Source organism: Pan paniscus, chromosome 18 (genome assembly GCF_029289425.2).
Source record: "Pan paniscus chromosome 18, NHGRI_mPanPan1-v2.0_pri, whole genome shotgun sequence".
Lineage (NCBI taxonomy): Eukaryota > Metazoa > Chordata > Mammalia > Primates > Hominidae > Pan > Pan paniscus.
Genome location: NC_073267.2, coordinates 31,710,706 through 31,725,046, shown reverse-complemented (window position 1 = coordinate 31,725,046; position 14,341 = coordinate 31,710,706). Strand labels below are relative to the sequence as shown.

Here is a 14,341-nt window from a genome sequence, read left to right as displayed (position 1 = left end):
TCAGAAAGATTGGTTATATTATCAAGGCTTTGACTGAAACATCCTATTTAAGAATATGCAGAAAATTTCTGGCTTCGAGTTTGTAGCCTTACGTTACAGTCAGGGGGAAACTGTCACTCCCCGCAGGCCTGAGAACCTTAGAGCTTTTCGGGGAGCAACTTGGCAAGGGGGGTCCCAGCAGCTGCTCGCGGGCAGGAACCATGGGGCACAGCCCCGGGCGACCCTCAGGCCGGCGAGAGCTTCCGCTTCCTGGCGTCTTTCTTCCCCGCCCCGCCGGCTGCTGGGGAAGCGGCGGGCGCCCAGTGCCTGGAGGTCGCTCCCTCGCCTCCTCTGGCTGCGGGAAAGGAGAGGCGGCGGCAGCCGGAGCAGGGTGGGCGGCCTGAGCCGAGAGCCCGGCCGGCCCCCGCGAGGAATATGGCGACCTGCGGCGACCAGAGCAGCAGCGGCGTCAGTTGCTGCACCGCCGACTTCTCGGAGCAGCGAAAGCAACTCGCGAGAAGACGCCGCCAAGTGGAACCTGGGCCCTGCGGCCCTGGGAGGGGGCAGCAGCGACACAGCCATGAAGCCCCGGGCGGGGCACTGGGCGCCAACGAGCGCCACGGCAACCTCCAGACGGCGCCACAGCAACCTCTAGGCAGTGCCCACACCAGCCTACAGGTGGCGCCCCTCGCACTGCACCTGCCGCGACCGCCCCGGGGCATGAACTGCGCTGTCAGCAGGGTCACGCTGACCCGGGCGGCCCAGGCCCGCAGCAGCCGAGGAGCCCAGGGGCACTGTCCGGGGTGACGAGAAGGAGAAGACGGTGCCCCAGAAAAAGGCAAGAGCTCAGAGCTTGGGTCCCCGTGCCAGGAATGGCCAGGAGCAGAAGATAGAGAGGTGGAGATGGAGATGGAGAAGCAGCAGGTGGGAAGGAGCGGCGCTCCACCAGTGGGGTCAACATGCGTTGGCTGAGCTTAGAGTATGAAGAGGATGAAGCAAGGCAGAAAGAGCGGAAATGAGAAGGTGCAATGACACAATGGAGCACAATGCAGAATCCAGCCCTAGGACTCCAATAAAGGCTGCGTTTAATTCCAACTCACACCCTCCCACCCCTAATCAGAGAGGATCACGGGAGAGAGAGGACCCAAGGAACACTGGAACCTGAAGGACAGGAATCTGAGGCCAAGACTGATTGCTGGAAATTGTGGGAATCAGGAAAGGAGAAACTGAGGCAGAATGGGGGGATGGAGGGTGGTGGTGGGGGGCAGTGAGCTGGGTTAGGAAGGATTAGAAATCAGAACCTTAGGAAGGATCCAGAAAGGAACTGTCCTTAAGAAGGTGCATGCTGCGGCTGGGTACTGTGGCTCACACCTGTAATCCCAGCACCTTGGGAGGCCGAGGCGGGCAGATCACCTGAGGTCAGGAGTTCGAGACCAGCCTGGCCAACATGGCGAAACCCCATCTCTACTAAAAATACAAAAATTAGCCAGGAGTGGTGGTGTGCACCCGTAATCCCAGCTACTTGGGAGGCTGAGGCAGGGAGAATTGCTTGAACCTGGGAGGTGGGAGTTGCAGTGAGCTGAGATCGTGCCACTCCATTGCAGCCTGGGCAACAAGAATGAGATTCTGTTTCAAAAAAAAAAAAAAAAGAAGGTGCATGCTGGGGATGAAGGAATGGGTTCTAAGACTCAGGGAGTGAGAGAAGGGGAGGGACAGGGGTTGGGGGTGCAGTGGGGTGCTAATGCAGCACCCAAACAGAAGAAGACTGGAGGAAAGCAGGGCCCTTCTCCAACTCCAGCTGCTCCTCTGAGTCCCAGGCCACCTGCTCCTGTGTCTGCCGACCTACTGGCCTGTCTCTGAATCCTGCTGGAATGCCATTCCTCCTGATGTCTGCCCTGCCTCAGACCTTTCACTAACACCACCACCCCTACTGCCCAGGGCCCACCACCCCCACTGCCCCCGACCATAGCCTGCCCCTATCCCAGAAGCCCCTGCTTCCAGCCACATGCCCTAGGTGACCTAAAGGGGACCTGGACATGCAGGGGAAGAGGGTGCTCTTCTGGTTCCTCCTGCTTAGGTATCCCAGTCTCGCAATCATGAGGGTAAATGTTGGATATGACACAGATTCTATTTCTCAAGCTGTTTCACACTGTGGTTTACCTAACAGTGTTTTGTGGGGTCATCGATGGGGATTTGGTTCTCCCTGCAGACCAAGGACCTCAGCGCAGATTTCTTGAGCAGCCTAGAGAGGCTCTGGCCTCACCTGGCCACATCAAGTTCTGGGTCCTGCCTGCCCTGCTTGGCCCAAACACAGCAAGGGTGACAGGAGGGAAACGGGAAAATGGTGACTTTATAATATTGGAAAGGAAGGATTTCATGGCCCAGCGGAACACAACAGAGAACCCAGAAATAAATCCATGCATTTACAGCCAACTCATTTTGCACCGAGGCACCAAAAACATACCATGGGAAACAGATGGTGTCTTCAATAAGTGGTGCTGAGAAAATGAGATATATCTATGTGTGAAGAATAAAACTAGACCCCTGTGCTTCACCACATATAAAAATCAAATCAAAATTAATTAAAAACTTATATGTAAGAAACTACAGGCTGGGCACTGTGGCTCACATCTATAATCCCAGCCCAGGCTGAGGCGGGAGGATTGCCCAAGCTCAGGCGTTCGAGACCAGCCTGGCCAACATGGCGAAACCCCGTCTCTACTAAAAATACAAAAATTAGCCAGGCGTGGTAGCGCACACCTGTAATCCCAGCTACTAGGGAGGGAGGCGGAAGAATTGCTTGAACCCAAGGGGTGGAGGTTGCAGTGAGCTGAGATTGCGCCACTGCACTCCAGCCTGGGTGACAGAGTGAGACTCCATCTCAAAAAAAAAAAAAAAAAGAAAAGAAAAGAAACTACGAAAATATTAGTAGAAAACATTGGGGAAATGCTTTATAACACTTGTCTAGGCAAAGATTTCTTGAGTAAGACTTCAAAAACACAGACAACCAAAGCAAAAATTGATAAATAGAATTACATCCAGCTAAAAAGCTTCTGCACATAAAAAAAATTTGTTTAATGAAAATTAAAAATAAACAAAGTAGACCAGGCACGGTAGCTCATGCCTGTAATCCCAGCACTTTGGGAGGCCAAGGCGGGCAGATCACTTGAAGTCAGGAGTTCTAGACCAGCCTGGCCAACATAGTGAAACCCTGTCTCTACTAAAATACAAATAATTAGCTGGGGATGGTGGTGGGTGCCTGTAATCCCCAGCTACTAGGGAGGCTGAGGCAGGAGAACTGCTTGAACCCGGGAAGCGAAGGTTGCAGTGAGCCGAGATTGTGCCACTGCACTCCAACCTGGGCCACAGAGTGAGACTCCGTCTAAAATAAATAAAAAAACAAAGTGAAGAGACAACCCACAGAATGGGAGAAAATTTTTGCAAACTATTCATCCATCAAAGGATTAATACCCAGAACATATAAGAACTCAAAAACAAAAATCCCAAATAATCCCATTAAAAAATGGACAACAGCCACGGCGGGCCGGGCCAGCAGGTCCATGCCTCGCCTGGGGCCCAGGCCCGCTGCCCCGAGCGCGGCGCCCAGCCCGGACCGCATGGACTCGGCCTCGCCCGGTGCCGCCCGCGGCTTGGACCCACAGGACTCTCCGTGCTCGCGCTTCTGGTCCAACTTGTGACCCTCACCAACTGCCCTGCGGGGCCCAGGCTGGCCCGGGGCGGGGTGTCATCCAGACCAAAGCGCTGTCATTGCGCTGCCCCAGCCGCCAGCCCCTCAAGAAGCTATAGACGAGACGTAGGTAGCCGTAGTCGGACTGACTACACTGGCCGGGGAGCAGTCCCCTCCGAGCCCCCGGCCGTCCCCCCTCATCGCCCTGCGCCCACCCCCATCGCCCCTGCCCCCGGCGGCGGCCTCGCGTGTGAGGGGGCTCCCTCCACCTCGGTGCCTCAGTTTCCCCAGCTGTAAGATAGGGACAGGGCGACCCAGTGGCGGAGAGGAGCCGGCTGTGGAGCCCTGCCCGCCCCCTGCCCTCTAGGTAGCCCGCCGTCTGATGAGGATTGTTATTCTAAGTGCAATACTTGGCCCTCCGGCTTCCCGCTGCTCCCACCGCGCTCACGCAATAACCTGCCCAGCCGCCGTCCACACGCGTCCCGCGGTGACCTCCCGGAGCAGTGCCCCGGCTCACTCCAGCACCTGCGCCGAGGGGCGGGCCGTCCTGGCTGCGCAGGGTGCGTGGGTGAGGCTGCAAAGGCTGGAGTCCCGCCGCCGTGATTAATGTACTGACGAACCGAGGCAGCAGTGCCCCCATCACGACCCCCACGCCCCACTAACCCCCACGCCCCCACTCCGCGCAATAAACGACAGCATTGGCAAAAAAAAAAAAAAAAAAAAAAAAAGGCAAAAGATCTCAATGGCTATTTTCCAACAGAAGACATACAAGTGGCCAACAGGTATATGCAAACTTAACATCACTAATCATCACAGAAGTGCACATCAAAACCCAGTAAAATTTCATCTAACCTCAACTAAAATGGCGACTATCAAAAAGTCAGAAAACAACAAATGCTGACAAGGACGCAGAGAAACAGGAGCACTCAAACACTTGGTGGGAATGTTTTTTGTTTGTTTGTTTGTTTTGAGACAGAGTCTCTCTCTCTGTCGCCCAGGCTGGAGTAGTGCAATGGCGCGGATCTCGGCTCACTGCAACCTCCGCCTCCCGGGTTCCAGCATTCTCCTGCCTCAGCCTCCCGAGTAGCTGGGACTACAGGCGTTTGCCACCACGCCCAGCTGTTTTTTGTGTTTTTAGTAGAGATGGGGTTTCACCATTTTGGCCAGGATGTTTTTGATATCTTGACCTCGTTATTCTCCTGCCGCAGCCTCCCAAAGAGCTGGGATTACCAGTGTGAGCCACCACGCCTGGCCGGTGGGAATGTAAAATAGCTTATCCACTACGGAAAACTGCATGGAGGGTCCTCAATAAGCTAAAAATAGAACTACCGTATAATTCGGCAATCACACTGCTGGGTATAAGTCCACAAGAAAGAAACTCAGTATCTCAAAGACACATCTGCACTCCTATGTTTATTGCAGCACTATTCAAAACAGCCAAAATACAAAATCAACCTAAGTATCCATCAACAGATGAACGGACAAAGAAAATGTGGTACATATACACAAAAAGAAAGGATTTGTGAATATACTAAAAGCCATTGAATTGTATGCCTTAAATGGGGAAGTTGTATGCTACGTGAATTCTATTTCAATAAAGTTGTTTTTAAAAAACGTAAGGGGTCAGACACAATGGCTCATGCCTGTAATCACAGCACTTTGAGAGGCCTAGGCGGGTGGATTACGAGGTCAGGAGTTCAAGACCAGCCTGGCCAAGATGATGAAACCCCGTCTCTACTAAAAATGCAAAAATTAGCCAGCGTAGTGGCGGACGCCTGTAATTCCAGCTACTCGGGAGGCCGAGACAGAGAATTGCTTGAACCCAGGAGGCGAAGGTTTCAGTGAGCTGAGATCGTGCCACTACAATCCAGCCTGGGTGACAGAGCAAAACTCAAAAAAATAAATAAATAAAATAAGGGGCCGGGCACCATGGCTCATGCCTATAATCCCAGCAATTTGGGAAGCTGAAGTAGGTGGATCTTCTGAGGTCAGGAGTTCGAGACCAGCCTGAGCAACAGGGTGAAAGCCTGTCTCTACTAAAAAGACAAAAAATAAGGCAGGCATGGTGGTGCACACCTGTAATCCCAGCTACTCGTGAGGCTGAGGCAGGAGAAGCACTTGAACCTGGGAGGCGGAGGTTGCAGTGAGCTGAGATCACACCATTGCACTTCAGCCTGGGCAACAAGAACGATCACTTTGGGACTGTGATTTTTGAGATTTTAGATGTGAGGGATTTTGATCTTTCAGGATTTAACCTATTTTACAGTTGAGCAGACTGAGCCACAGAGAGGGGATGTGAACTGCCCAAGGTCTCACAGGTGGTAAGTGTTTGTAGCTGGAACCTGAACTAAGGAAGGAGACCACTACTACTCCGGCTGCCCTCCTCCCACCATCTTGCCTAGTTCACAAGACAGGAGGAAAGAGAGAAAGCAAAAATTTAGAAACAAAAGTAAGATAAGTAGCCAGACACCTTGGCACCACCACCTGCCACAGGAGTTAAAAATAATAATAATGATGATGATATCAACCCCTGACCTAAACTACTTGTGTTATCTGTAAATTCCAGACATTGTATGAAAAAGCATTGCAAAACTTTCTGTTCTGTTAGCTGATGCATGTAGCCCCCACTCACCTTCCCCATGCTTGCTCGATTTATCACGACACTTTCACGTGGACCCTTTAAAGTTGTAAGCCTTTAAAAAGGCCAAGAATTTCTTTTTCGGGGAGCTCGGGTCTTAAGACACAAATCTGCTGACGCTCCTGGCCAAATAAACCTTTTCCTTCTTTAATCCGGTGTCTGAGGAGATTTGTCTGTGGCTCGTCCTGCTACAGAACCAGGGTCTACCTTGGCAAGGGATTCCACACTGAGTCTCCTCCTGAGAAGCCTGCTCTCAGGGGTTTTGAGGAAATTCATGGTCAGTAAACTGTGTCTCAGGAAATTGTTCCTCTCATGCCATTAGTACCTCTAATGCATCAGTCAGCATAAACAAGATTATGATGCAGTCACAGGCAACCTCCATTCTCTCTCCCTTTGTTTTGCTTTGTTTCGTTTTATGGAGATAAGAATCTCGCTCTGTTGCCCAGGCAGGAGGGCAGTGGCGTGACCTTGGCTCACTACAACCTCCACCTCCTGGTTCAAGCAATTTTCCTGCCTCAGCCTCCTGAGTAGCTGGCATTACAGGCATGCCCCACCACACCTGGCTAATTTTTGTATTTTTAGTAGAGACGGGGTTTCACTGTGTTAGCCAGGCTGGTCTTGAACTCCTGGCCTGAAGTGATCCACCAGCCTTGGGCTCCCAAAGTGCTGGAATTACAGGCATGAGTCATCCTGCCTGGTGCACCCCCCATTCTCCATAGAGAAATCGACAAAGTCGATTTCTCTCCCACAGGACACATCCACAGCAGCCTTGGATTAGTCTGCATTGGAAACATCCAGAGTCCTGTGGCACAAAAAAAAGAGACATGCCTGGCCACTTACTGACTCTGAAAGTTTCTGCTAAAAAATGACAGGGGTTCAGGCCGGGCGTGGTGGCTCACGCCTGTAATCCCAGCACTTTGGGAGGCCGAGGCGGGCGGATCACAAGGTCAGGAGATCAAGATCATCCTGGCTAACACAGTGAAACCCCGTCTCTACTAAAAACACAAAAATTAGCCAGGCGTTGTGGCGGGCGCCTGTAGTCCCAGCTACTCAGGAGGCTGAGGCAGGAGAATGGTGAGAATCCAGGAGGCGGAGCTTGCAGTGAGCCAAGATTGCGCCACAGCTAGAAGTTTTTGTTTCCTTTTGCTTTCCTTCTTTTTCCTACCAAGATTCACGCTCTACCTTTCTTCCTTCTTTCAACAACCCATGGTTTCACTTTCTTTACTATAAGAAAATGCTGGCCGGGTGCAGTGGCTCACGCCTGTAATCCTAACACTTTGGGAGGCCGAGGTGAGTGGATCACTTGAGGTCAAGAGTTCAAGACCAGCCTGACCAACATGGTGGAACCCCATCTCTAGTTAAAAAAAAAAAAAACAAAACAAAATTAGCCAGGTGTGGTGGGGCACGCCTGTAATCCTAGCTACTTGGGAGGCTGAGGCAGGAGAATTGCTTGAAGCCAGGAGGCGGAGGTTGCAGTGAGCTGAAATCACGCCATTGCACTCCAGCCTGGGCAACAAGAGCGAAACTGCATCTCAAAAAAAAGGGGGGCCGGGTGTGGTGGCTCATGCTTGTAATCCCAACACTTTGGGAGGCCAATGCAGGCAGATCATGAGGTCAAGAGATGGAGACCATCCTGGCCAACATGGTGAAACCGTGTCTCTACTAAAAGTACAAAAATTAAGCTGGGCACAGTGGCTCAAGCCTGTAACCCCAGCAGTTTGGGAGGCCAAGGTGGGTGGATCACGAGGTCAGGAGATCGAGACCATGGTGAAACCCCGTCTGTACTAAAAATACAAAAAATTAGCCAGGCGTGGTGGCTCATGCCTGTAATCCCAGCTACTCGGGAGGCTGAGGCAGGAGAGTCGCTTGAACCCAGGAGGCAGAGGTTGCGGTGAGCCGAGATAGCACCATTGCACTCCAACCTGGGCAACAAGAATGAAACTCTGTCTAAAAACAAAAAATAAAAGGCTCTGCATTCCATGACTCATCATGGAAAAGATAAAATGATCCAAATTAAATATGTATTTCTATGCTGACTTATAAATTGCTAAAATAGTTCATAACCAATGTTTCGTTTGTCAAATCCATGTTCCTGGGAAGACAATCAAAGCTTCAGGTGCATTTGGCTACCTCATGGGCAATTTGAACATTTCAATTGTCAATTGTCATTTTCAATGCATGTTTTCTGGTTGCTTTCCCATGCAAGAGGGCTGATATTATAACAGTAGATCTATGGTACGGTGTATTTTCACCAGATACTGAAAGCTTTTTATGGCTCACTGACTGGGGACAATCAATTCCTTCACAATCTAGAACCTGAAGATTGGATCTTCTGAGAACATCAGAGAAAGAACGTCCTTGCCATCCACACTACAGCAAAACTTCAGGACCTTGAACTTTGGGTTCATAATCTCACAAGAGGGAAGTTTTTCGCTGGAAGAAGATGGCATCCTTGATGTGAACAGCTTTTCCCAAGATCACAGATCAAGACTTCTCATTTTTATTGTTTTTTTTTTTTTTTTGAGACAGAGACTTTTTTTTTTTTTGATATGGAGTCTCGGTCTTCTCGCTCCAGCTGGAGTGGAATAGCGCAATCTTGGATCACTGCAACCTTCACCTCCCAAATTCAAGCAATTCTTGTACCTCAGCCTCCTGAGCCACTGAGACTACAGGCACATGCCACCATGCCTGGTTAATTTTTGTGTGTGTGTGTGTGTGTGTGTGTGTGTGTGTGTGTGTGTGTATGTGTGTCTGTGTGTGTGTGACAGGGTTTTACTCTTGTTGCCCAGGCTGGAGTGCAGTGGTGCGATCTTGGCTCACTGCAATTTCTGCCTCCTAGGTTCAAGTGATTCTCCTGCCTCAGCCTCCTGAGTAGTTGGGTTTATAGGCGCCCAACACCATACCCAGGGAATTTTTTGTATTTTTAGTAGAGACAGGGTTTCATCATGTTGGCCAGGCTGGTCTCAAACTCCTGACCTCAGGTGATCCACCCGCCTCAGTGTCCCAAAGTGCTGGGATTACAGGCGTGAGCCCAGTGCCCATCCTCCGTCCCCCCCAACCCCTCTCTCGACTGAGAGAGACTGACTGGGGACAATCAACTCTAGACTGACAGAGAGAGAGAGAGAGGGAGGGAGAGAGAAAGAGACGGAGTCTGGCTCTCACCCAGGCTGGAGTGCAGTGGAGTGATCTTGGTTCACTGCAACCTCCACCTTCCGTGTTCAAGTGATTCCTGTGCCTCAGCCTCCCAAGTAGCTGGGATTGTAGGTCCGCACCACCACGCCCTGCTAATTTTTGTGTTTTTAGTAGAGACGGCTTCGCCATGTTGGCCAGGCTGGTTTTGAACTCCTGACCTCAGGTGATCCACCAGCCTCGGCCTTCCAAAGTGCTGGGATTACAGGCGTGAGCCACCTCGCGCCCGGCCAAATGAAATAAAATGCAAAGGAAATTCATGACTACCCCTCCTCCAAGTCTTCTGTCCCCTTTGGGCGCCCAGGTGAGCGGGGGAGGGGCTGGGGGAATAATAACATCAAAAGAGCGCCTTTTCCTCCCTTATTCCGAGGAGACTTTCCTGGGCCTGACTCCCAGTCCTGTCCCCAGCACCCCGTGGCCTCTCGAGCCCCTTCAGTGACCAAGATGCAGAGATCAGGATGCCTTTGCGCCGCCCCAGGTGCCCACCCCTAGCTGGTTCCGCCTGGGCCCCGAGGGAAGGTGAGGTCGAGGGCCGGGCCGAGGCGTGGCAGCCAGGGTGTGTGTCCGCTGGGCTTGCTGCCTCCGGCGGCCCGGCAGCACCGTCCCACCTCTGACACCCTCCGATGGGGCTGCTACCTGTGCGCCTGCCAATCATGCTGCTCCTGCGGCTCCCGTAGCTGCTGCTGCTGCTGCTGCTTGGACCTGGCCCTGGGTCCGGCGAGGGTAAGTGAGAAAGGGGCTTTCCCGGAACTCAGGCGTTCCGGGATTCCTCCAGCCCTTCCTAGGGACCCAGCAGCCCTGCCTCCCATCCCTCTTCAAGTTCCTAGTTGCCCTAGAGCCCCCAGCTCGCTCTTCTAATGCTCACCCACACTCTGGGTCCCAGCCCTCTGCAGGGCCCCCCACTCACTCCTCCCAGGGACCCAGAACTAGCCCAGCCCTTCCCCGGGGCCACAGAGTCCTCTCCTGGCTCCCTCCCCTAACCGGCTGTGACCCTCTCCAGCAGCCTGGAAGCTTCCCGCTTGTCCTGATCTGGGGTCCGCGAACTTATCCTTCATTCCACCTGTCCCTGAGATGTGAGACACCAGAGGGTGGGAGGAGCAGGGGCAGAAAGGGCCCGGCTTGGGGGTGGGAGAAGAATATATTGTGCCCCTGTACAACAAACCCCTGTGACCAAAAAAAAAATACAGATCATACTGTCCCTATCTCACTATCCATCATTTGGGGTCACTGTAGAGAGGTCTCCTGGGTGACTGCCCATTTCTGGGGTGCACAGATACATGTAGCCACAGAATACTATGCAGACACCGCCAGCACACAGATACGCAGGCACAGGACCAGCCCCAGACTCACCTGGCCCTCAGGTGTGCAGCTCACGGTGTGCAGCTCCCACAGGAAAAAATACTGATATACCGCTAGGGGGACACATGCACACACAGCTCAAGGATACCCGAGACAGCACTCAGGACAATTCAGATGCGCCGTGTACACACACACACACACACACACACTGAGAGAGAGAAAGGCACACACACACATATGTGCACATAGACCCTGGGGCTCACAGGATGCACAGACAACCCTGGCCCTCCCCGAGGAGGCTGCAGTGGGCAGACAGGGCAAACAGACCCCAGCGTGACCTGCCCCACCTATGTTGGCACAGAGGGAGTGTTTTGCTTGGTTATAAAGCACAGTGCTCATGCCTGCCCCATGCCTAGAACCCTCCCTCTATAGGGCTGTTGCTAGGGCTCTGAGATACCAGAGTGGTCAGGGAGTGTGGCAGGGGAAACTTTGGGGACAGCTTCAGGGTACTGTGTTGGGACTGGGACATTGTCAGGGTGCTCAGAGTGGGCGTGTTCCCTGGGTCTTGGTGGATTTAGAGGTCGAGGGACCATTTCTGGAAGCTCACTGTGTGCCAGGGGAGCTTATATCAGAGATTTTTTTTTTTTTTTTTTTTTTAAGACAGAGTCTCACTGTTGCCCAGGCTGGAGTGCAGTGGCACCATTTCAGCTCACTGCAACCTCCACCTCCCAGGTCCAAGAGATTCTCCTGCCTCAGCCTCCTGAGTAGCTGGGACTACAGGCGTGCACCACCACACCTGGCTAATTTTTGTATTTTTAGTAGAGACGGGGTTTCACCATGTTAGCAAGGCTGGTCTCGAACTCCTGACCTCAGGTGATCCACCTGCCTTGGCCTCTGAAAGTGCTGAGATTACAGGCATGAGCCACTGCGCTAGGCCAGAGATCTGCTCTGGAAGACCCCCTAGGCCGGAGGGCACTGCCACAAGCAGACAGTATGGCGAGGGTCCCTATGGCCACCTGGCAGGCAGGGTGGATTCTGGAGGGAGGTGGCCTGGGAGCAGGCTGAGGATGGGGTGAGGGCATTTGAGCAGCAGAGTGTCTGCGTGACCAGGCATAACTGGAGGGACAGTAAAAAACTCTTGTGTGAGAGGATGAGGGAGGGGTGAGAGGGGCTGACTACCCCCAGGACTTGGGGTGCGTTGAGACTCCTTAGCTTTATCCAGACTCTTGGGAGCCATGGAGGTTTGAGGCAGAGGCGTGGACTGCTGGGAGAGTGAGGACTCACCATCCAGAGAGGAAGGCGAAGCTTTCAACTCTAAATGCCGTTTTATTTTCGTGTGGTTTTTTTTGTTTTTTTGTTTTGAGATGGAGTTTCACTCTTGTTGCCCAGGCTGGAGTGCAATAGCACGATCTCAGCTCACTGCAACCTCTGCCTCCTGGGTTCAAGCGATTCTCCTGCTTCACCCTCCCAAGTAGCTGGGATTACAGGAATGCGCCACCATGCCTTGCTGATTTTGTATATTTATTAGAAACAAGCTCTCCCTCTCCCTCTCCCTCCCCCTCCCCACAGTCTCCCTCTCCCTCTCTTTCCACAGTCTCCCTCTGATGCCGAGCCGAAGCTGGACTGTACTGCTGCCATCTCGGCTCACTGCAACCTCCCTGCCTCATTCTCCTGCCTCAGGCTGCTGAGTGCCTGCAATTGCAGGCGCGCGCCGCCACGCCTGACTAGTTTTCGTATTCTTTTGGTGGAGACGGGGTTTCGCTGTGTTGGCCGGGCCGGTCTCCAGCTCCTAACCGCTAGTGATCCGCCAGCCTCGGCCTCCCGAGGTGCTGGGATTGCAGACGGAGTCTCGTTCACTCAGTGCTCAATGGTGCCCAGGCTGGAGTGTAGTGCCGTGATCTCGGCTCGCTACAACCTCCACCTCCCAACCGCCTGCCTTGGCCTCCCAAAGTGCCGAGATTGCAGCCTCTGCCCGGCCGCCACCCCGTCTGGGAAGTGAGGAGCGTCTCTGCCTGGCCGCCCATCATCTGGGATGTGAGGAGCCCCTCTGCCTGGCTGCCCAGTCTGGAAAGTGAGGAGCGTCTCTGCCCGGCCGCCATCCCATCTGGGAGGTGAGGAGCATCTCTGCCAGGCCGCCCATCGTCTGAGATGTGGGGAGTGCCTCTGCCCGGCCGCGAACCCGTCTGGGAGGTGAGGAGCGTCTCTGCCCGGCTGCCCCATCTGAGAAGTGAGGAGACCCTCTGCCTGGCGACCGCCCCGTCTGAGAAGTGAGGAGCCCCTCCGCCCGGCAGCCACCCCGTCCGGGAGGGAGGTGGGGGTCAGCCCCCTCCAGGCCAGCCGCCCCGTCCGAGAGGGAGGTGGGGGGGTCACCCCCCCGCCCGGCCAGCCGCCCCGTCTGGGAGAGAGGTGGGGGCAGCCTCCACCCGGCCAGCTGCCCCGTCCGGGAGGGAGGTGGGGGGCAGCCCCCGCCCGGCCAGCCGCCCCGTCTGGGAGGGAGGTGGGGGGCAGCCCCCCACCCAGCTGCCACCCTGTCCGGGAGGTGGGCACCTCTGCCCGGCCGCCCCATCTGGGAGGTGAGGAGCCCCTCTGCCCGGCCGCCACCCCATCTGGGAGGTGTACCCAACAGCTCATTGAGAATGGGCCATGATGACGATGGCGGTTTTGTCAAATAGAAAAGGGGGAAATGTGGGGAAAAGAGAGAGAGATCAGATTGTTACTGTGCGTGTGTAGAAAGAAGTAGACATAGGAGACTCCATTTTGTTCTGTACTAAGAAAAATTCTTCTGCCTTGGGATGCTGTTAATCTATAACCTTACCCCCAACCCCGTGCTCTCTGAAACATATGCTGTGTCCACTCAGGGTGAAAAGGATTAAGGGCGGTGCAAGATGTGCTTTGTTAAACAGATGCTTGAAGGCAGCGTCCTCGTTAACAGTCATCACCACTCCCTAATCTCAAGTACCCAGGGATACAAACGCTGCGGAAGGCCGCAGGGCCCTCTGCCTAGGAAAACCAGAGACCCTTGTTCACGTTTATCTGCTGACCTTCCCTCCACTATTGTCCTATGACCCTGCCAAATCCCCCTCTCCGATAAACACCCAAGAATGATCAATAAATACTAAAAAAAAAAAAAAAAAAAAAAAAAAAATTTTTGTGCCCTGCTACTGGCCTCAAGTGATCGTCCCGCCTCGGCCTCCCACAGTGCTCGGATTTCAGGTGTGAGCCACTGCGCCCAGCCCCAGCTGTGAATTTGTTTATAAAAACCCAGAGCATTGAAAGTTTTAAGAGACGGCCCGGGTAAGTCTCCAGTGCATCTCCTGCACATGCTCCACACGTGCGTTACACTAATCATGCCACTATCTCACTTCTCCAACCCTTTGAGCTTGCACTTTTTCCCTCTGCCTACATCAGTGCTTCTCAAATGTGGTAAAGGATCATTTAAAAAAAATTTCCAATCTAGACCAGGCATGGTGATGCATACCTGTAGTCCCAGTTACTTAGAAGGCTGAGGTGGGAGGATTGCTTGAGTCCAGGAGTTCAAGACCAGCCTG

At 53.4% G+C, this 14,341-nt stretch overlaps 1 protein-coding gene across 3 annotated transcripts in view; it reads right to left on the bottom strand.

Moving 5' to 3' along the window:
• LOC134728365 (eukaryotic translation initiation factor 3 subunit C-like) overlaps positions 1 to 14,341 on the bottom strand; it is a 42,190-nt gene that overhangs the window by 2,559 nt on the left and 25,290 nt on the right. The window contains exon 22 of one of the 3 annotated variants that reach the window (XR_010110234.1): positions 5,068 to 13,013. The exons of the other annotated variants lie outside the window; for them this stretch is intronic. The gene's annotated coding sequence lies outside the window, so the exon portion shown is untranslated. Of the gene's footprint in view, positions 1 to 5,067; positions 13,014 to 14,341 lie in introns of those variants that run through there. 3 annotated transcript variants of the gene reach the window in all.